General features: G+C 37.6%; 1 pseudogene; it reads left to right on the top strand.

Moving 5' to 3' along the window:
* The first annotated feature begins 23154 nt into the window (after positions 1-23154).
* On the top strand, positions 23155-23643 carry LOC119540652 (annotated as a pseudogene).
* The last annotated feature ends 199 nt before the right edge of the window (positions 23644-23842 follow it).

Here is a 23842-nt window from a genome sequence, read left to right on the forward strand (position 1 = left end):
AGTTATGAGGTCCATAAAAGATGTAAAATGTATTCTGAAATTTTCCATTTAGAAAATCTCTGGAAACCAAAACTTTATTATAAGTTACTATAATGTTTAAACTTAATAGGTTTTACTCTGAGGAAAAAAATTGCAGTTTGATAATAGAAATTTATAAAACCACTCAATAAGTCTCCTTGCTTTATTCTCTGACACTGTTGCTAAAACTTTCAACAGCTTAAATTTTGTTTTAACTCTTCCTTGTAAAAAAAATATGAGAATATGAAAACTGGGATATCATAACTGTCTATATTTAATTTATTTTTTTAAGGATTAAAATATTTGAACATAAAATCTTGTGTGTTTTTCAGGAGTTGTTTAAAACAAGGTCCACAAATTTGGGTTTGTATTTAACTCTATATTATATTTTTAAATATCTGGTTATAAGAAATTCATGTAATAAGCATACATTTTAAAACCTGTAGTTTTATTCACCTAATAATAAGTAAATATTTTATGTACTGAAGTTATCTCTTTACACACAAAAGGATCAATAGTCTTCAACTTAAATGAATATAAGAATAGGCCAGGGAGTTAATTAAAAATAAAATTCTCCATCCCAACCCCCAATATTCTAATTCAGTACATCTGGAATAAGACTTAGAAACTGTATGTTTAATAAATACTTCAATATGTCTCATGCAGGAACTCTGCAAATCATACTTGGTGATATACTAATCAAAATATTTTTGCCAAAGCTTTTAGATCTTAATATTTTTACCAATGTGAAAATGATCAATCAGCAAATTTATTATTTAAATTTAAATATTTGTGTTTAATGTTGTAATCTATTTTTCTATTAAAATCCCAGCCTTGATATCAGACCCTGGTAATCATGAACTTATTTGAGAATAACTGGAAACCTGAATAAAACATAAATTATCAGTATGACCACATTGGATGCTACCCAGACAGTAATGATATGAGGGGTCAAGATCTCAAGGGAAAGGAAGAACACAAAGACTAACATTTTGCAGACCTTTTACTCTAAAGTTGGTGGCTGAGAGGCTGAGCATCCAAGCAGAATTTTCAGTGTTATTATGGATCATGATGGGAGTGGGGAAATTGGAGTTCCAGGCCCATAGAAGCAAAAGCCTTGGTGAATACCTCTGGCTTTCATTTGAAAACCGCAAAGGTCTACCTCTGAGGAACCAGAAATGGAACGGCCCTTATTAAAGACTGAAACACAGCTTCACATTAATTTTTTTCCCTATTTGGATGAGAGTGTTTTACCTCCATCCTAAAAGTTAATCATCTCTGGGCAAAGATAACACCCAGAACATCAAAATAGCTCTACACACTTCCATATGCAATATATAGCATTGAAAATAATAGCATAGCATGCATGAAGATAATGATTGGCCTACAACTGTGAGGATAAAAAGACTCCACAATAGATACAGATACTGGAATTATCATAGACATTAAAATAACTATGCTTAGTATGTATAATACATGTAATGGCAAGATGGAAAATTTCAGCAGAAAACTAACAATTATTGAAAATGGAAAATTTAGAACTGGAAAATCCAACAACTAAAATTTAGAACAAGAAAAAAGTATTTACTTGCTTAGATATTGCTAAAGAAACAATTAGAGAATGGAAAAGGAGTCATAAGAAAATATCCAGACCAAAGCCTGGAGAGAAAAGCATGTAAGAGGCATAAGGGACATTCTGACAAATGATGACATGTATATAATTGCCTTACCAGAAGGAAAGGATAGAGAAATTGGGATGGATGCCATATTGAAAATATAATGACTGAAGAATTTTCCAAATCTGACAAGAGGTACCAAGCTAATGGATTAAGATTACTACAAATTTCATTAAGGTAAGTAAAAATAAAACCATGCTTAGGAAAACCAAAGTAAAACTTCTGAAAAACAGGGCAAATTATTAAAAGCTACAGAGAAAAAAAAGGCACATTGCTTTCAAAAAAAAAAAAAACAACAAAAATAACTGCTAAATGACCAACAGAAGTAATGGAAGTTCAAAGAACACAGAATTATATCTTCAAAGTGTGGAAAGAAAAGTAACTACCAAAATAAAATTCTATAATCAAGGACACTGTTCTCTGGAAATGGATGCAAAAGATGTTTTCAGACAAAAACTAATAAATTTTATTACTTGCCAACACATATAAAAAAGGGAGGTCTTCAGAGAGAAGGAAATTTATCTTGGAATACAAAGTAAATCAATTCATAGGTGCATATATGCGCGCACACATCAATACTGGAGGGAATAAAGAGAAATAATCTGTGGGTAAATATAAATTAAAATGAATTATTTAGATAAAATATTTCTAAGGGGTTTAAAATATGTATGACATTAAAACAACCTTAGCAAAAAGGTAAGACTAGGGCAAATGGGGTTAAAGTGCTAAGGTACTTGTATGCTCTGAGAGAAGTAGTAGAAGTACTAATTTATATGAGACTAACAAGTCAGGAATGCATTTGGTAATCATTAGATTTATAAGAATTATAATGATAACACTATTCAAAGAGAAAATTGTATACTAAAAAAAAAAAAGAAAGCTAATCCAAACAAGCAAGAAAGGAGGAGGGAAAACAGAAGATGGAAAGAATAGAAAACAAGTAAAAAATGACAAATTTAAGTATAACTGTAATTAAATTGAATGTAAACATATCAGAGTCTCACATTAAACACAGCTTTCCTAAACTATGTAATAAAAACACAAATATATATTGCTTACAAAAGACATGTCTTTAATATGAGGGAATAGAAGAGTTGAAAGCAGTAAAATGAAGGATGAATGTAGTTATAGTAGCTAAGGTAGTATCACACTAACTGGACTTTAAGGTAAGAAGCATTACATGATGTGTGTGTGTGTGTGTGTGTGTGTATGTGTTTATGTGACATATTAAAACTTATGGGAAACTATTCCAATTGTTTTAGACATTTATGCCTGCCTTTTATACAAAACTTACAACGTAAAATGTACGATGCTTGTTTTGTCCCAGGTGATTTTTTTCCCTTTGTTATATAATGCTAGACATATGCTGACTTGAACAGAATAAATCCAGTCCTATTGCTTGCTTTCCCCTCATGTAAATTTCAGTTAACCATATATTTACTGAGTGCCTATTATGTGTAAGGAGTTGTTATGATCCCTGCCCTAGTAGATTTACTATGTAGGGGACAGAAGATTGTTTCTGTTGATAAATGTATTCCCTTGATTCTTTCTATTCTTGCAATACAAAGTGAGAGGTGGAGACATCTAAAGATATCTACAACTATCTATATTTACAAACATGTATATATAGTATATATTTTTATGTTATATCCCTATATTTCTATCTGTCTCTATCATTATCAGTCTCTTTATTATGTTTAATGATACAACATATAATGATTAATAATAATAATACAATCCAGGCCAAACTGGATTTAAGTCACAGCCCTAAAACTTACTGTGTGTTTTGTGATCAGTTTCCTAATATTTTTTGTCAATTATTTTTTTCATTTGTTCATTCATTTGGTAAATACTTAATGTATGCCTACTATGTTCCAGAGTTTAGTGTCTGTTTTAAAGAACACTGCCTTCCCCATTGTATGTTGTGAGGATTATAATTAGAATATTTTAACTACCTTTCACAGTGACTGGTATATAATAGTACTCAACAAATATATGCTGACTAAAAGAATATATCAAAGCAGAAGTAACAGACTTCTAATGGGAATCTCTTTTCACCTCATATGTTTTCATCTGTCTTATAAAGAAATCTCGATGTTATATACGTTACTGTGGCCTAAATTTAATTTTCACAATATAATTTTAAAGAAATTGGCAATAGTTAATAATTTCATTTTACACATGAAAACAAAAAGTAATGCAAAGGGAGCTGACAGGTTCATGATGCTTGCCCCAAATCTTATAACTTTCTCATAGTCAAATTTTTTTTTGTTTGTTTGTTTTTGTTTTAGGCAAGATTCTTGACATGTTCTTATGAAAGTTTATCTATCCTGTGTAACATTCTTAAAAATTCAGGACAAAATTCATATTAAACCAAGGCTAGGCTGTCCAGCATCTAGATTGCAATGATTCATGTGATTATTTGACTACTGGAATTCTGTGTAATGAAAATTCTTAGTTAAATACAAAAGAAAATTTTAGTGTTTGCTAAGTATGTATAAATATTTCACATCAGAATAGCAAAAGTTTATAATAGATTCTAAAATAATGAATTTTAGGAATGAATAAAATTGATTTCATTCCGAAAACCTTTTATAAGAAAACCATATGAATACCCTTCCTATCATAAAGTGCCCTTATAAGTGTAAGGTAAAAATAAATTAATAATGAGGAGTACTGAGACTTAAAAAAAAATCCTTCTATTTCTCTTAGAAACTTTGCTTACTTGGAATCCCCTTGCCAGCACCCTCCAGTAACAGAATACTGCATCTGCACTTTTATTCATCTTTAACTCATAAATAGAGAATTACCTTCATTTTCTTGGCAGGAATGGTTTTTTGACTTTAAATTGCAACATGTTTTTTAATAATAAAGTTTTAGAAAAGTTTTAGCTACCCTGCATTTTTTCATTCACATATTCATCCTTTTTTTTCAATATTGGGAAGTACATGATAATTTGTGGCTAAGAATCTCAGAGTCTGTTGGGGGCTGGCGTCTGGATAGAGTTGAGTACTAGAGTTCATATCCAAGAGAAAGTGCTGAGTCTTTGATAATCAGGACAAGAAGACCTCAACTCCTAAGAAACTTCTGTGTGTCTATATATCTAGTTTTAAAATCAATGGAAGAAATTTAAGGGCTGATGAAAACAGATTCAAAATTTTGCAACATACTGAAAACTTTCTGTACTGATCTGTATTTGAAAAGGCATTAACAGAAAGCAAAACTGAGCAGCTTGCCTGGCTGTTTGGTGTTCTCCAGGTTCCAGTTTCCCATTTTTTTTTCCCCAAGAATTATAGAATATGCATTATAGTGCTAGTTTGCTGATGAACTTTTTGTTTGTCTGATTGACGGTACTTGACCACCTAAATATCATGGTCTAGGTGCTGGTCATATAATATCACCAAGGCGTAACCAGTTCCGACACAGAGTAGATATCCAATAAAATGTGTTGAGTGGTGTATTGATTTGGAATTCAGTATAATTAACACTCAAGAACAAGGGCTTTTTTACTTAAATTATATGAACCCATGTCCATAGCTAAATTTTAGGAGGTTTGTGAACCCCTTGAAATGTATACAGAAATTTCTATGTGTTTACAAGTATGTTTGTGGCCAGGAGGGCAAAAGTCCTTAGAATGTATTGAAGATGATCTTTTGGGGCATGTGAAAATATTAGAAATTCTTTGTATATTTATTTTATCCCTCATAAATTTCCATTCTGGGGGTACATTTTATTATTTATCCTTTCTAAAATTCTATAATTCTAGCCATCCTGAGGAAAGCATCTGAAGCAATATGCACTCACTAAATTAAACAAACCAAAGCACAAATTGTACAAATAATAACGGTGTGATTACATACCTCTGATAAATAAGGTTTGTAGACACCATGCCATACATCCAAACAAAACTGAATGAAAGCATTTAAAAAATAATACTGATACTTTTCTACATATTTGGGCATCTAACATTTTGATAAAACACATAGTAGTCTGACTGGAAATTTTTATGGTATGTTAGCATCATGCTCACTTGAGATCTAAGTGCATTTGCCTGGGAGTAATAAGCAGTAGGAATATTAGCTAGCTATTACCAGGAAAATCATTTCCACTTCATCAGTATGAGAGATAATATTTTAACTATATTTGTCCAACACTGAAATGGTCATTCATAAATACATCTCACAGGTCAGATCAATCAGCTTTTCAGGAGATTTGGTAGGTAATTTCTTCTTGTTGGATGACCATAATGCATTAATAAATACGACTTAGATTTTTTCTTCGTTTTCAATAACTAGTAAGTCATTTTTGCTATCATATCCTGTGGTCTGTGGTCCAGCATCCACCAAATGCTTGTGATGATGCCTGGAATTTGCCATGCTTTATGAACCTATTCATTAACTTTTCTTGCCAGGATTTGTGTAATCATCTCTGGTCTCCTCCAACATGATTCCGGTTTCCTCTATTTTCTAAATAAATGTGGAAACACACATGCAAAAAACTCACTGTAAATGTAATTATCCAAGATATAAATTCAGTTTAACCATAATTTGATGAGGTCTTTCTACCCACTACCTTAGAGAATTCTATTTATTTAAACATTTTTCAAATCATGTTTTTACGTTTGTATCATCTGAATAACTGGAAATTACACTAGGTAGGCTACTTCTACTGTGTCATGATCAGTTCTGTTTAGAGGAAGTGTCTCCAAATTACAAGGAATGCATTAAAGAACTTCCCACTCACAGTGAAGCTATCCTGACCTCCCAGTGCTCAAGACAGTCGGAAAGGCACTCAGTGCAGCACGTTCTTCCTCTGCCTTGTGAGCGATCCTGGGGCTTTCCCCATATGGCCCTGAATGGTGTGCTGTGCTTTCCCCAGGGGACTGAGTATAATAAATCTTTAATACTCATCCTGTCTCTCTCTCTTGATCTGCTTTGGGCGTTTCTACACACAGGGTAGTATGAGCAAAACATGGGCCAAGATATAAAATATTTCTAACACTCCGGAGGACTCCCTCATACCCTTTCCTAGTCAATATTGTTCACCATCCACCCCCTGAACACTCTTGTAACCACTATTTTAATTTTTCTCACCATAGGTTAGATTTGCTTCTTCCTGAAATTCATGTAAATGGAATCACAAAATACACCCTTTTGTGTCTGCCTTCTTTCCGTTAACATATTTTCTGTGAGATTCTCCAAAACAGCATTATCTTAACGTATAACAAATAATGCATTTTTTTGTAAGATGCATTTGCTGCTGGAAAAGGAGAGGACTAAGTACCAAGGCCAACACTCTGTTACCTTTGCCATAACCAGACTAAGAAACACCATGTGATTGTGCAATTCTTCCACCATTTTGTTTTTATCTGTTTGAATTACTCCAAAATCTTCACTGGACAAAGCACAGAGAGAACTTTTTAAATATTGCCATGTATATGATCCACATAATGCTTCTATGTATTTTTTTAAGATTATAATTATCACAAAGTACAAAATTAAAAATTTTAACAGATCGTTTCTAGGACTATGAAATCTGTGGACCCCAATTTGGGATATGACTTAAGAGGAGGAATTATCTAAGGTCTAATCATATAAGCCTTGACAGATATCTGAGTAAATGCCTGCCCAGATGGGCTTTAATTGGGAAGCTCTTTTGGGAAAAGAGAAGTAAAACATCTCTTTTACTACTTCACAACTTATCTGAAGGCTGGTGCTGATAGTAGAAGACATTTGTGTTTTAGCTAATGGGTTTTCTTTTTCAGCTTACTTGGACAAAATTTGAGTTTATTTATTAATGCTGACAATACTTGCAAGTTCTTCAGAAACTGCATCTGTGTTCAGCTCAGTATTTCAGAGAAAGTTGCAATGGGGGCACTGCAAATAACTAGAACAATACCCATAATGTCAGGATAATGTTCTTCTTTTGTAACCAAGTGAATTGATAAAAAGGATTGACATTAGCCCAGCTTTGCTCTCAGGAGGACTGTTAGGAAGGCTATGTAATGAAATTGGGGACAATAAAAGGACCCTGTCATGCCATTTGTAAAATACTTTATAGGAGCACTTGAAATTAAATGCATTCTTTATAGCTATGCTTATATTGTAGTTTTATTCAGGTAGTTATTTTGAGATCTTTGGGGAAGAGAGTTCTTACAGGCATAGAGAAAGTTCTAAAAGTGAGGTGAAAGTAGAAATAAATAAATGGTGGTGCTGAAACTATTCCATCATTCTAGAAAGCTCCAATAGAGCCAATAGGCCAATGATTAATAATTTGTCAGTTAGAAAATAATCATTTCCTGTATTTATTTGTATAACCATACTCTTTTCATCAGAAAGAAAACAGAGGGGTTTTAAAAAATCAGACTATTGGAGGAAAGTACCTGTGCATAAAACACATTCTAGTGTTTTTCAACACTGGTTACAATAATTTCATCACTTACTGGAAAGTTCTAATGTACCATAAATCATAAAAACCAGATGGATAGTTTTTATTACTTTAATCCCAAATGGACATTGTGGTGGCTTGGAGTTGTATACCCCAGATAAACATGTTCTCAAACTTAATCCATTCCTTTGGGTGTGAACCCGTTGTAAAGAGGACCTCTTTTTGATGAGGTTACTTCTATTAAGGTATGACCCAACTGAATCAAGATGGCTCTTAATCCTATTACTGGAGGCCTTATAGAGAAGGCCACGGAGAGAGAAGCCATGGAGAGCAGCCAGAAGCCAGATGTTACAGGACTTAGAAGAGAAAGGAGACGACACCACTATATGTACTGTCATGTGATGGAAAAGCCATGGACCAAGGTTGGCCAGCAGCCAGCCCCAGAATGTCACAGTCTTTGGGGAGAAAGCATTACCTTGCTGACCAATTGATTTTGGACTTCTCCTAGCCTCAAAACTGAGTCAATAAATTCCTTTTGTTAAGCCAACCATTGTATGGTACCTGTTTTAACAGCTGAGAAACTGAAACAGTTTTAATAACGGAAAGTGGGGTGCTTCCAAGACAAATACCTAAAAATGTGGAAACAGCTTTGAATTGGGTAATGGGTAGAGGTGGAAGAATTTCGAGGTGCTGGGACTTTTCTAAGTGCTATAATATAAAATGTTAGCCAATAAAATAAAAGCTCTGATTGCTTCTTTAGAATGCCTTAGCTTACTTCTTAGGTAGACACCTTTGGCTCCTCCAGGGAAAGATCTCTTACCACACCATTCATTATTTTATGGTTTCCTAAGTTTGGGGTAATACCTTAATCAAATATAATCACCCTACCAACCAATCCACCATAAAACCCAACCAACCAACCTACAAACATAATTTGGGTCTAAACTCTCCTTCCATGAAGAATAGTAAATATGTTTTTTTTAGATGTCTATAGAAGTCAGGAAGATATTTTGATTATTTTTAATTCAACGAATTGTTCTTTGGGGTGTTCATTTTCCTCATTTAAAGAGGATATTGTTAATAAGAACTTTAAGAGAAAAGCATAAAAACTTATTTTAAGTAAATTCTTATATTATTTTGTTTCTGTCTTACACATGGAAGATGACCAGAGAGTGAGAGAATCTATAAACTCCTATGTTATTGTGTGAAATGATTTATTGTGGTCTTAATGGCCTCTGTGGAAAATTCAGAGACTGCTGATTGTAATTGTTAAGAAGAAAGAACATACTCATGCTAAATAATTCAATTTGTCTGCCACTAAAATTTTCCATTCAATACCAACAGAAAAGATTGTACGCATTAACTCTGTTGCAACAAACAGAATCAAGACAAAAAGATGGATTGTAAAGCTAATTCAAGAATGATTCAGTATTTTCCACAGGCTTGTTTCACATCATCCAACAAAGAAAAATAGCAATGCTTGTAGAATATTTACTAATTTTCCTAAGTGCTTTAATATAAAAAGTTGACTAATTCTCTTCACAACATTATTAGGTAGGTATTACTATAATCCTATTTTATAATGAGGAAACTGAGGTGCAGAGAGGTTAAATGACTTGCTCAAGGTCCATGGCTAGCAAGTGAAGATGCCAAGAATCAAGCTGACATAATGGGGCTTCTGGGCCCCTAATTCTTCTGCTCTGCTCTGCTTTTCTTAGAAAGAGGGCAGCAAATTAGAGGAATGCAGGCATAAGGTCCGAGTTTGATTTCCAATAAAGATGACTGGGTCTTTTTTTTGTTTGTTTTTAAAATTGCAAAATACTATTAAGATTGCAAAATCAATTTTTAAAAGGAAAAGAAGTCATATTTTATCTTCAAAACCTATGTGGTTAAACTATTTTTATTTTTCCTTGGTATTCTAGAGTTTATTCAAATGCATACAGAATTTTCATATGGTTGTAACTTTAATACAACATATAATTTTATGTATTATATAGATAATTATAGACATTAAGTTATATATCCACTTAAGTAAATTTTATATTCCTATGCAGTTTTTAATAATTATATATTTTTAATGACTAATATTCCAAAGAATTGAAATACCATAATTTACTACATTATTTCCTGCTATTGGCCATTTAATTTGCTCTTATTTCCTTTTATGAATAATGCTGCAGTGGCTTTTTCTTAGATTATATCATGAATCTACTTATAATTCATGAATTATATTGCCAAATTATGTCCTAATTTATTTTGTCATGAGAATGTATACATGCAATAACATTACCATAACTTTTCCAGCACTTGGAACTATAGTTATTTTAGATTTTGTTAGTTTAGAAACTATTCTAATTGTTTTCTTTGATGCAGTGGGGTCATAAATTCATGCCTTATGCACTGATGTGCTTAAAAAAAGAGTAGCATCTTTATTTCTTATGGTGATCTTATCTTCTTTTTGTGCCAGTTCTTACAGTGTCTCTTTCTGTGTAAATATTAAGTTTATTCAAACTTGAAATCTCTATCAGAGCTGGTTTTGTTTTTCAGAATTGCTCAGTGTCTTTAGAGGAATTCTCAGTCTTTCCCTCCTCCCCCTTTCTGTATTGGCGCCTGGAAATCTAAGAGGGACTCTCCTGTCTTTATGGTACAACTGCAGGAGGGGACTTTAGATATTTGCCTATCTCCTAGATACTCAATAGTTCCTGCTGGAGAATGGCTGATTTCGTTCTGCTTTTGGTACCCATAAATGATAAAGTATGACAGGTGCCCTCTGGCTTTGGGAGCAACAGTTGTCCCCCATGATGGAAGATCTGAATCACCCCCACCTCCCACAGCAGACACTTTGTCCTGACCTGAGGCTTCTGCTTGCTGTCTCCTGACCACCCCCACTCCCACCCCAACAACTCATTACTGGGGCATGTGGGAACTTATGGTTTCTGGTGCATACTGCGCAGACTATGGGGAACCTGGAGGGTTGCCTATCTCAGGTCATTTGTCTGACCATCTTCACCAGCCAGTGCTGTACAACTATCTTGTGCCATACTAATATCATGTGAAGGGATTCTCCTAGAGGATTTAAGTTGCCTAAACATGCCAGGGAGAGATTGCCAGCAGCACTTACATCATCCCAATAGTCTTGGGCTCTCTAAATCTACCTTAATATATTGTAGTAGACAGTCCTTCTTGGAGAGCCAGAAGGAGAGGATGATAACAAGGACAGGTACTATACATAATCCCTCCTACTCCTGCTTTTCTTCTTTTTGAAATCTACCAGGGCAAGAAGGAACAAAATTTTACTTTTGTTAAGTTCCTACCCAATTTGTTAATGTTATTTCTCATTTCTTCCAGTGTTTTTCATCTTGCCTCCTTGGACCATCTGCGGTCCAGTGGTAAGCAGAATATGAGTGGCGGGAGGGAGGGAATGCCAGAGAGGAAACACAAACATTTTAAAATTGAAGTGTAATATACATGCTGTAAAATGGACAAATCTCAAGTTCTATGAATTTTTACACAGTGAAAATACATTTATAACCATCCTCTGGGTCAAGATATAGAATATTACAGTATTACAGACATTTCCCCTCATGATACCTCCCATTCATTACTCATTCCTCCAAAAGCATGTATAGATGGGACCTTCTTCTTTATTCCTCTCTCCCTGTCTTCTTTCTCCTTTCCCTCCCTCCCGCCTATCTGTTTTTCTTTTGTTTGTTTGTTTTTCTCTGCTTGATGTATGAAGGGTTTCTTGAAACTTTGGCTTGATGTTTTCCATAAGCTTTGTAAAATTCTTGACTAGAATTCTTTTTTTTTTTTTTAACTTTTCATTTTGAAACCATTTCAAACCTATAGAATAGTTGCAAAACAACACAAACCCTATACAGAGAACTCCAATATATCCCAAATCCCCAGACACCCAGATCCACCAATTTAACATTTGGCGACTTTTGCTTTATCACTCCATCTATCCATCTACCATCCATCCATCTAGCTACCTTCCAAACATTTCAGAACAGGTTACATGCATCATAATCCTTGAACACATAACACAACATGCACATTTCCTATGAAAAAGGGCACCCACTCACAACCATTATCAGTGCAGCCTTCAAGTTAAAAAATTCAACACTGACACAAAACCCACACTCCATATTCCAATCCTTTCCTATGCCCCAAAATGTCCCACTGATCCCTCGTCTCTATTCCCAAATCACATCCAGTATCATGTATTGCATTTAACTGTCATTATCTCTTTAGTTTATCTTTTTTTTTTTTTTAACTGTGGAAACATACATACAACACAGATCTTCCTATCCCAACCCCTCCCAGTCATACCATTCAGTAAGATCAATTGCATTCACTAGTTACAGTACCATCACCACCTCCAATACTTGAACTTTCCCTTCACTCCAAACAGAAACCCTATACACATTTCATATTAACTCCCCATTGCCCACCCTCTGCCTCTGGTAACCTGTACTCTACTCTCTGTCTCATAGAGTTTGCATTTTCTCTATTTTTTGTGTGTGTGGTTACCAGGCAGCTTAATTTAACATTCTAAATCTATAACAATCTTGTTTGCTTTGATACCAACTTAACTACAATAGCATACATAAATTACATTCTTATACCCTTCTATCCCCCCACCTTTATGTAGTTCTTGGCACAAATTATGTATTTACACATTATGAGTCCCAAGCCATTGATTTCTCATTATGTTTTATGTCTTTTAGAGCCCAAAGGAAGTAAAAAGTAGAGGTACAAACCAAAAATACAATGCTACTGGCATTTATATTTACCCATGTCATTATCTTTAATGGAGATCTTTATTTCTTCTTGTGGTTTCAGTCAAATGTCTATTGTCCTTTCCTTTCCTTTTTTTTTTTTTTTTTTTTTTTTTTTTTTTTTTTTTTTTTTGTTAAAGAAGAAAAGTTCATAGCTTTATTCTAATGTAGTAGAAAAATTATAGTGGACTCATAAAAAAGAAAAAATTGAATAATTTGCTTCTACTTGTGGCATGCAGACATTTTAGAAAAATAACTTATTAGACTAAGAATAACTACCTAGATTCCTACAAATGACAGGTTCAGATCCTAGCAAAAGGTTAACATAGACCTCTGCATACTAATTACCACACAGAGTTCACTCTGTATTTCAGAACATTTGGGCAATCAGGGGACACACCTCAATTCCCAGCTGCAGAAAGTCTTCTGTGCCTTTCAGAATATCATTCTAATGCCCTTGGTCATGGATTTCACTCCTTTGTACCTTGCCCTTGAAAATATTGCATGCTTTGCCTCAGCTTGCTCCAAATTCTCTCTTCTAAGTGTGGCAGAGGCAAATAGTGGGGCCAGGGTTCAAGAAGTGCTTCTTAGGGCTGGGAGCCAGATTCAAGACACTGTAGGATCTGATAATTAGTACTCACTGGTATGACTCTGAAATTCCTCTTCTTGTCCTCCCCACTTCCACCCTCAAAGCAATTTGCATTCCTTGAAAGGAAGTTCTGAATATTTGTCCTGATCTACTTCATTTTCAAGCCCTCTTTAAGACTGCTGTCCAAATTTTCAAAGTAAAGTCAGCCATGTATCTTTCCTCTGAATTCTACCACAGCAGCCTCTGTCAGGTAGAAGTGGTTCAGTGAAGAACTTCCATTCTCTTGGAAGGTAAAATCCTCAGGGCCCCCTTCACTCTTCTCATTCTCAGGAGACATGGTGGTCATATCATTCTCAAAAGCTATGTGTGCCAAAGATACGATTACTTCTGGTTCAGAATGTAGTAGTGATGCTGCCTAGTAATTTACAAAGATAATGTCTTTCCCTTCTTATTTTGTGCATGCCACACTGAGTTTGGGAGATCTTATTTTGAGTTTAAAAAATAATAGGTAGAAGACAATTCTTTGAAATACTGGGGAAACCATAATTCCTTTTCCTTCTTTGGCTATATTATGAACTCATTGGTCACTTCAAAAACATTTCAGAGGATCTAAGAAGGTGACATAGAGAGGAGTGGAAGCTAAGTAGTCCCCCTGGAACAACTGAAAAAAGCAAGAAACAGCTAGTAAATAATCTGGAATAACTGCAAGGGGACAAATGTGACTGTCTACTCATCATACACCAACCTGAATTCGGAGGAATGCCTGAGATCACAGCATAAAATCTGTACGTAAAAATTGAGAATCCAAGCCGGGAGACCCCCTCCCCCCACAGCCAGAGCTGCAAAGCCTCATGGTGCCAGAGAGACGCTCTCTCCCAGTAAGTGAATATAGCTCAGCTGAGCTCCAACTGGGGTTTTAATTAGCAAGTGTGAACTGCCCACTATGAGCTATGAATCCTCAACAAGCAGACAGAGGCTTTGGGTGATGACTGGCCTTGGAGAGCCAGAGGGTCACTGCAGACTAGCCCTGAAAGGGACTTTCTGTCCCTTTTCTGACTCAGGGGAGAAAGCCTTAGCCATTTTCAGTTCCCAGCACTCTGACCCAGATAAGGGTGGAGATAGCACAGGCAGAAAGAGACCATTGAAATGCTAATGACCTCCCCATAGGGGGTCTGTCTTCTCTAAGAGGAAAGGGGTGGGTCCCCGCTCTACAACCTGCCTTCCATTCAGAACCAGACCCCAGAGTCTGGGGGAAAACAGCCACGGGCCACACATCCTTACACCAGTCTGGAATTACAGGCTGACAGGTGCCACCTGCTAGGCAGAAAAGCACAGTGACTTGAGGCATTACAAGGGTGTACCTATTTTCTAAGACACACCCTCAGGGAAACTGGATACTGAATATTTCTTCCTTCTGGGACCTGAGCCTGTTCTGTTCTGGGAAAACGTGATTGGGGTAACCCAAGAAACCATGCCTAGACAACAGAAAACTACAAGCTACACTAAGAGAAATGAAGTTATGGCCCAGTCAAAGGAACAAACTTACACTTCACCTGAGATACAGGAAATTAATCAACTAATAATAAGTCAAATCAAAAAGTTTAGGGAAGATATGGCAAAAGTGCTGAACTGTATAATGAAAACACTGGATGTATGTAAGGTAGAAATTGAAAGTTTGAAAAACCGACTGGCAGAATCTATGGAAATAAAAGGCACAACACAAGAGATGAAAGACACAATGGAGACATACAATAGCAGATCTCAAGAGGCAGTAGAAAACACTCAGGAACTGGAGATCAAGGCACCTGAAAGCCTACACACAGAAGAATGGAAAAATATGAGCAATGTCTCCGGAAACTTAAGACAACATGAAAAGCAAGAATGTACATGTCATTGGTGTCCCAGAAGGAGAAGAGAAGGAAAAAGGGACAGAAGCAATAATAGAAGAAATAATCAATGAAAATTCCCCATCTCTTATGAAAGACATAAAATTATGTATCCAAGAAGTGCAGCGTACCCCAAACAGAATAGATCTCAATAGGCCTATGCCAGGACACTTAGTAATCAGATTATCAAACATCAAAGATAAAGAGAGAATCCTGAAAGCAGCAAAAGAAAAGTGATCTATCACATACATTGGAAGCTTGATAAGACTATGTGCAGATTTCTCAATAGAAACCATGGAGGCAAGAAGGAAGTGGGGTGATATAGTTAAGATATTGAAAGAGAAAAACCACCAACCAAGAATCTTACATCCGGCAAAACTATCCTTCAAATATGAGGGAGAGCTTAAAATATTCTCTGACAAACAGACAATGACAGAGTTTGTGAACAAGATAACTGCTCTACAGAAAACACTAAAGGAAGCACTGCAGACAGAAAGGAAAAGACAGGAGTGAGAGGTTTGGAAAACAATTTCGAGAGATAGTAACACAGCAATGTAAGTACACTGAACAAAGATGACTGTGAATATGGTTGAAAGAGGAAGGCTGGGACCATGTGGGACACCAGAACAAAAGATGAACAATAAAGACTGGGACTGTGTAACTCAGGGAAACCTAGGGTGCTCAATGATTGTAATAAAAGGTACAAATATGTTTTTACATGAGGTAGAACAAATGAATGTCAACATTGCAAGGTGTTAAAAATAGGGTGGGATTGGGAGGAAAATACAATCAATGCAAACTAGAGACTATAATTGACAGAAACATTGTATTTTGCTTCCTTTAATATAAAAAAGGCAATATACCAAAGCTAAATGCATATGGGAGGGTGGAATAGGGGAAGGGTATGGGACTCCTGGCATTGGTGACGTTGTCTGACTCTTCTTCTTTAGGTTAATGCTATCTTTCCTTTTGTCACTTTCTAGCTGTCAAGTTTTTGTTTGTTTTTTTCTCTCCTTCTCTTTTCTTTTTCTTTTGCCTCTCTGCCTTCTTTGACTCTTCCTCTGTCTTTGTGGAAGAAATGGAGATGTCCTTATATAGAGAGTGGAGATGGTGCTCAATACATAAATACATGACTATACAGGGAACCAATGATTGTTTACTTAGGACAGGATGTATGGTGTGTGAACAAAACCATCTTAAGAGAAATGGGTTGATGAAGAAACATTGAGGGCACTATATTGAGTGAAATAAGACAGACACATAAAGGCAAATATTGCAGGGTCTCACTGATATGAGCTATTTAAAATATGCAAACTCATAGATATGAAATATGTTACCAGGATGTAAAATGAGGCTAAAGAATGGGGAGTGGTTGCTTATTATGAGCAGAATCTTAAACTAGGGTGAACTTAAATGATTGGAAATGGACAGGGGAGTTGGTAGCATGTTGTGAGAATAAATAACAGTGCTGAAAGATGTGTGAAGATGGTGGAAAGGGTAAGCTCAGAGTGACATATGTCACCAGAAGGAAAGTTGGAGGTTAAAAGATGGGAATGTATACAACAGTGAATCTTATGGTGGACAATGTCCTTGATTAACTATACAAATATTAGAAATCTTTCTCACAAACTAGAACAAATGTATGACACTGTAACTAGAAATTAATAATAGAGAGGCATATATGGAAAAAATGTATACCTATTGCAAACTATATACTACAGTTAGTAGTATTTTAACATTCTTTCATCAACAGTAACAAATGTACTATACCAAAACTATGAATCAATAATGGATGGGGGCATGGTTAGGGATATGGGAGGATTTGAGTTTCCTTTTTTTTGTCTCTATTTCTTTTCTGGAGTAGTGAAAATGTTCTAAAAATTGAAAAAAAATAATTGTGTTGGATGCACAGCTGTATGGTGATGCCATGGGCAATTGATTGTATACCTTGGATCTTTGGATAGTTGTATGGTATGTGAACAATCACAATAAAAAATATATATATAATAAAAAAACACAAAAATATTTCAAAAACACTTAAACCATGCCAAGTTAAAGAAACAACACAAGCTACCACAGCAGGCTGAGGTGTGGTCAGAAAAATCAAGACTGTTCAAAATGAAAACTTTTTTTATTACTCTTTAACCAAAGTACATACATCCCTTTTTCTTTAAGAAAGAGAAGGGCTGGGGGACCATTTTTCACAACCCTGAATGTCTAGCTACAAACTATTATACTCACAGGCTGGTTCTTGTTCACATTTTCCTCACAGCTGCCCTGTGCTACCCTCAGACCCTGAAACTTTGGTATCACCTTCAATATGATGGGCTTTGTGCATATTCTTAGACTGCCATGCGCATACTAAGGCAACACATCAGAGAAGTTGGCAGCAATGCTATCAGCAAAAATTTGGCTTCAGAATCGGGAATGATTCATCATACATTCTAGCAGCAGAGAAGGAACACACTGCAGTTTTAAATCCCTTGGTACTATAAAAAATTGAACAAACAAAAAACCCCAGTAAAATATAATTAAGCAAAAACAATGAAAAAGCATATCTGCTGTAACATTTGAAAAGACATTATTCACTTATTTTTAAGAGTTTTCAACAAAAGTTACTTAGGAAACAAAAGATGACTTACCCGTCTTCATAATATTTACTTTAGTGACAAATGAAGTTTTCACTTAATACAGTTTCAAGGGAAAATACACCAAATTTCTGCAAAGCAGTGTACTGAAATTCTGAATTTAGCAAAACAAATTTCTCATTTGCTTTACAGTAAATGAAATTCCTCTTGGTGTTTCAAAAGTAATACACTTATTTAATCTTCTGTCTCCATTTTGAGATAGCTCTGAAGTCTAGGTGAGTATTCCGGTTTGCTAATGCTGCCATCATGCAAAATACCAGAAAGGGATTGGCTTTTATAAAGGGGATTTATTTAGTTACAAATTTACAGTCTGAAGGCCATAAAAATGTCCAGATGAAGGCATCAACACGAGTATACCTTCACTGAAGGAAGGCTAATGGCATCCAGAAAACCTCTGTTAGTTGGGAAGGTACGTGATGGGTATCTGCTGATCCTGGATTTTGTTCCTCTCTCAGCTCCTGTGCTTTCTTCAAAATGTTGCTCTTGGGGCATTTTGTCCTCTCTTAGCTTCTCTGGAGCAAACACTGGGCTAGCGTCCCAAAGTGTCAGCAAAAGTCTGCTCTCAGCAGCCATCTCCAAAATGTCTCTGTCAGCTGCTTTTAGGTCCTTCTGCTTGTGAGCTCTTTTATAGGACCCAGTGATTAAATCAAGACCCACCCTGAAAGGTGGATTTCTCCATGGAAAAATCCAATCAACGTTTCACTCATAATTGATTGAGTCACATCCCATGGAAACACTCAATCAAAGGAGTCCAGCCTAATCAACACTAATACATCTGCCCCCACAAGATTGCATTAAAGAAAATGGCATTTTGAGGAATAAATACATCCAAACTGGCACAGTGAGTGAGCGTGCTACAGTTTGTGTTACAACCAAATACAAAAACCTAAGAATATGGGTGATCTTTTTTCAGGATACTTTAACCCTTTTCAAACACCTCTTCATTCTCCCTTCATTTCTATTTTCTGGGTCTCCAATTCACTCAAATCCATTTTGAGACCTCGGTGCTGCACAAGCCTGCATTCTGTCCCAGCCTGGTGCTCCCTCTGCAGCTGTTTGCCCTGTGGTAGGTGACCACAGAGGTGGGGGCACCAAAGCCCACACCCCAATGCCTGCCCGGCACAGGCCCTGTTCTTTCCCTTCAACCTGCAGAACTCTGTTTAGCATTTCTTATAAGGCCGGTCTAGTGGTGAAGAAGTCCCTAGCTATTGTTTATCTGGGAATGTCTTACTGTCTTTCTCATTTTTGAAAGACAATTTTGCAGGATATAGAATTCTTGGTTGGCAATTTTTTTGCTCCAGCACTTTAAATATGCCTTTCCATTGCCTTCTTACCTCTATGGTTTCTGATGAGTAATTGGTGCTCAATCTTATTAAGCCTCCCTTGTACATGACATGTTACTTCTTTTGTGGCTTTCAAAATTTCCTCTTTAGTAATTGGCATTTGATGGTTTGATTATGCTATGCCACAACATAGCTGTATCTAGTTTGTCCTGTTAGGAGTTCATTGAGCATCTTGGATGTGTATATTCATCTTGCTGTAAATTTGGGAAGATTTCAGCCATTATTTTTTCAACTATTCTCTCTGCCCCTTTCTCTCCTCCTTCTCCAGGACTACCACAATGCATATATTGGTTTGCTTGATTCCCTAGTTCCCTGATACTTTCTTCTGTTGGCTCCAAATTGCTGTCGAACCCCCTAGGGAATTTTAAATTCCTGTTACTGTGGTCTTCAACTCTGTTTAGTTCCTTTTCATAATTGCCATCTCTCTATTGATATTCTCTTTATGTTTATCTATCATTTTCCTGATTTCCTTACTCTTTGAGCATATTTAGGATGATTTTTAAAAGTCATTGTCTGGAATGTCCCAGGTCTGATCCTCCTCACTGACAGTTTCTAATGCTTTAATGTTCTCCTTTACCTGGCCCATTGCTTCCTGTTTCTTTGTATGATTTTTAATCTTTTCCTGAAACCTGAACCTTTTGATATTTTAATGTATTATTGCTTGAATTTATACTATGAGGCATCTGTTCTTTAACCTCATATCTAGCTAGTGTTATGACTGAGCTTTCTTTGAATGTGAGGAGCTAACTTTGGGCAAGGTTAATTTACTAAAATCCTTTCTCACCATTTGGTTGCAGATAGTGGGAGAGTTCACATACTCCTGTGGCAGTACAGTGAAGGTATACTGTATGCCTTGCCATGGAAAGCAAATTGATCCTGGTCCTCCTCTAGAGTGGGGTGATGAAAAAAGCTGTTTGCCAACAACAAATACCAAATGCTAGTGAAGGCTACAAAGGTTTTCATTAGAATCACAATGCCTGGGACCATAGGTGCCAAAGAGTGCAATTCTGCATTCAAGCACTGACAGTCTATAGTTAGCTGCCATGCTCCAGTTGCCCTTTTCACCATGACTTTTTCACCAGTTACTATAGGCAGAGATAGTGGAGCAGAGGACACCTGTAGATAGAAGGTCCTTTATGTGTTCGGTAATGTCATTTCCCCAACAGAGAGGAACATTGGACAATGCAGTGAGAATATGGGAGCACTGGGGTTGTGGAGTCTGCTATTCACTCAATCGTGATGGCCAGAATTTGTTGGGAAGAGGGAATGTATACTGTTTCCTTGCAATCTCTGCCACAGTATGCCACGGTGCAGGACTATCAATTCCTATAATGCATTCCCTAGCAGGAAACACAACCACAGGGGTGGCCAAAGGGCTGAAGGGATCAACTTGGCTCCATACCCATGTGGAATGCCTAAAACTTTCCAATGCTATTCATCAGCTCTCCCTTCTGTATCTCCTGGAATGATAGTGACCTGGGCATCTGCATCTAAAAGGACCATAAAGATATGTTCACTGCTCCAAAATAGTACAAACACTAGGACATATAGCCTTCGGTTCCTGGGGGGTGGATGGGACCCTTGGTCTCGCTCTTAGGCCATTTTCATCTTAGTCAAGTCTGGGTAAAGAGGTCCCTCCCAGGGGCCAGGTTCCTTGGCTGGAGCTTAAGGGAGAGTCAAGAGATCTTCAGGATCCTCCTCTTCTACCACCTGTATCTGGGGATTGTGGGGAACAGGTCAGGCAGAGGCAGATTGTCTCTGTTGAGCCTGTAGCCCTCCTTCTAATTTATATTTTGCTAAATTTCTCATTGGAGATCTCATTAATGGTGTCCTGTGGGATCCTCTGTGAAACTATGGTACTATAACCATAACAACTTTGGAAATTTCCTATATAACTACTTGTTAAAGCGTACTTTTAAAGATATTGTCTTTTTTATATACATGTTATACTTCACCGTAAGGAAATAACTGAAACTGTGGAACTGTAACCTACAATATTCTTTGAAATTTGTTCTCTAAATACTTGTTAAATTTCACTTGGAAATTTATCACTTCTATGTATGTTATATTCTACAATAAAAAAAATGATAAAACAAAAAAAAAAAGAAATCATACGCCAGGGTAGTGTACACCAGGCAATGGAAGCCTGAACCTCATTGATCACAGTGTGGAACAAGCTAGCCAACTCCCTGGCATTCATGGGGGAACTCTCAAAATCCCACTTATCACCATCCTTGCCCCAAAGGACGTAGACAGCATGCCTTAGGTCTCCCAGCCACAGGTTGGTATCTCTATCCTGCCTGGTAAGGCATGGGCAATTCTTAAATTTAACCCACAGAGCCATGAGTTCTGTGTTGCCCAAGAAGCTCCAGACAGCATGTAACAAAAGGCATGTAAGAGTGATAAAAAGGACCATCATAAATCAACCCACTCCACACTTCTCTGTGCACCCTGCTTGCTTAGCCAGAACCTGTGGAGTGAGTTGCTATATGGTGTGTTGTGGGAACTCAGGCTCAGCATAACAGATACATCCAGCAAATGGCCACTTTGTTGTTTGCACAGCACAAAGGGTCCAAAAAAAGCAGGGGAAAAAATCCCAGCTTGGCCAATCACCTGGGAAGGCCAACTGCTTGACAGTTCCACATGCCTCTCTTGCCTGACCTGACAGACACCTGCATTAACTGAGGAATGAGCCTTCATACACTCCATGGGGAAGGGACTCTGCCATTGAGTAAATTTTGTGTGCTGGCAAGCAGCTGGGACTGGTTAAGATCTAACATTCTTCCCATCCCCACTCTACCCCCACCCAGCAGTCTCTTTTGAAATAGAAACAAACATCTGCATGCAAACAAACAGGAGAGGAAACATAACAAACACCTGCACACAAACAAGCAAGAGGGGAAAAGGAGGGGATAGGTGAGGGCTAGGAGAAGGCCATGGGTATGACCTTGTCTTCCCAAACAGCAGTCCCTTGACTGCTCTCCCACAACCAGAATCACTTTCTTTTATGTGTGTCTCTTGGAAACGTCTAGGGTTGGTTTTGTATTATGATCTAATTTGAATAAATTTCTTAATAGGTGAGTTGAACTCATTTACATTTAATGCCATGGGTTTTAGTTCTGTCATATCATATTATATGTTTCCTTCATATGTCTTTTCTTAAAAGTCTTTTACTGGCATTCATATCCCAAGTCCTGGCCTCTCGCCTTACTCCCCAGACAACATGAGCTTCACCACCTGCTCCACCACCTTCTCCACCAGCTACTGATCCCTGGGCTTGGTCCAGTTGCCCAGCCACCAGGTCTGGCTGGCCAGCAGTGTGGCCAGTGTCTATGCGGGCACCGGGGGCTCAAGCTTCCAGATCTCCATGTCCCACTCCTCTAGCTCCGAGGGCGGCTGGGGGTCCGGGACCCTGGTTGGCGTGATGGCCAGGAGTCTGGCGGGAATGGGAGGACATCCAGGGTGAGAAAGAGGCCATGCAAGCCCTGAACGACCGCCTAGCCTCCTACCTGGACAGGGTGAGGAGCCTGGAGACTGAGAATCAGAGACTGGAGGGCAAAATTTGGGAACATCTGGAGAAGAAGGGACCCCAGGTCAGGGACTAGAGCCACTACTTCAAGATCATCAAGGAACTGAGGGCTCAGATCTTTGAAATTTCTGTGGACAATGCCTGCCTCGTTCTGCAGATTGACGATGCCCAGCTAGCTGCTGATGACTTCAGGGTCAAGTACGAGACTGAGCTGGCCATGCACCAGTCTGCAGAGAGCAACATCCATGGGCTCTGCAAGGTCATTGAGACACCAATGTCACTCGGCTGCAGCTGGAGATGGAGATTGAGGCTCTCAAGGAGGAGCTGGTCTTCATGAAGAAGAACCATGAATAGGAATTAAAGGGTCTACAAATCCCAGATTGCCAGCTCTGGGCTGACCATGGAGGTGGACGCCCCCAAGTCTCAGGACCTCAGCAAGATCATGGCAGACATCCGAGCCCAGTATGACGAGTTGGCTCAGAAGAACCTAAAGAAGCTGGACAAGTACTGGTCTCAGCAGATTGAAGAGAGCACCACAGTGGTCACCTCTCAGTCTGCTGAGATAGGAGCTGCTGAGATGACACTCACGGAGCTGAGACGTACTGTCCAGTCCTTGGAAATCAACCTGGACTTCATGAGAAATCTGAAAGCCAGCTTGGAAACAGCCTGCGGGAGGTGGAAGCCCGCTATGCCCTGCAGATGGAGCAGCTCAATGGGGTCCTGCTGCACCTGGAGTCAGAGCTGGCACAGACCCGGGCAGAGGGGCAGTGCCAGGCCCAGGAGTAGGAGGCCCTGCTGAACATCCAGGTCAAGCTGGAGACTGAGATTGCCACCTGTCGCCACCTGCTAGAAGACAGAGAGGACTTCAGTCTCAGTGACGTCCTGGACAGCAGCAACTCCATGCTAGCCATCCACAAGACTACCACCCGCAGGATCGTGGACGGCAAAGTGGTATCTGAGACCAATGACACCAAAGTTCTGTAGC

The sequence above is a fragment of the Choloepus didactylus genome, chromosome 7 (assembly GCF_015220235.1).
Source record: "Choloepus didactylus isolate mChoDid1 chromosome 7, mChoDid1.pri, whole genome shotgun sequence".
Classification (NCBI taxonomy): domain Eukaryota; kingdom Metazoa; phylum Chordata; class Mammalia; order Pilosa; family Megalonychidae; genus Choloepus; species Choloepus didactylus.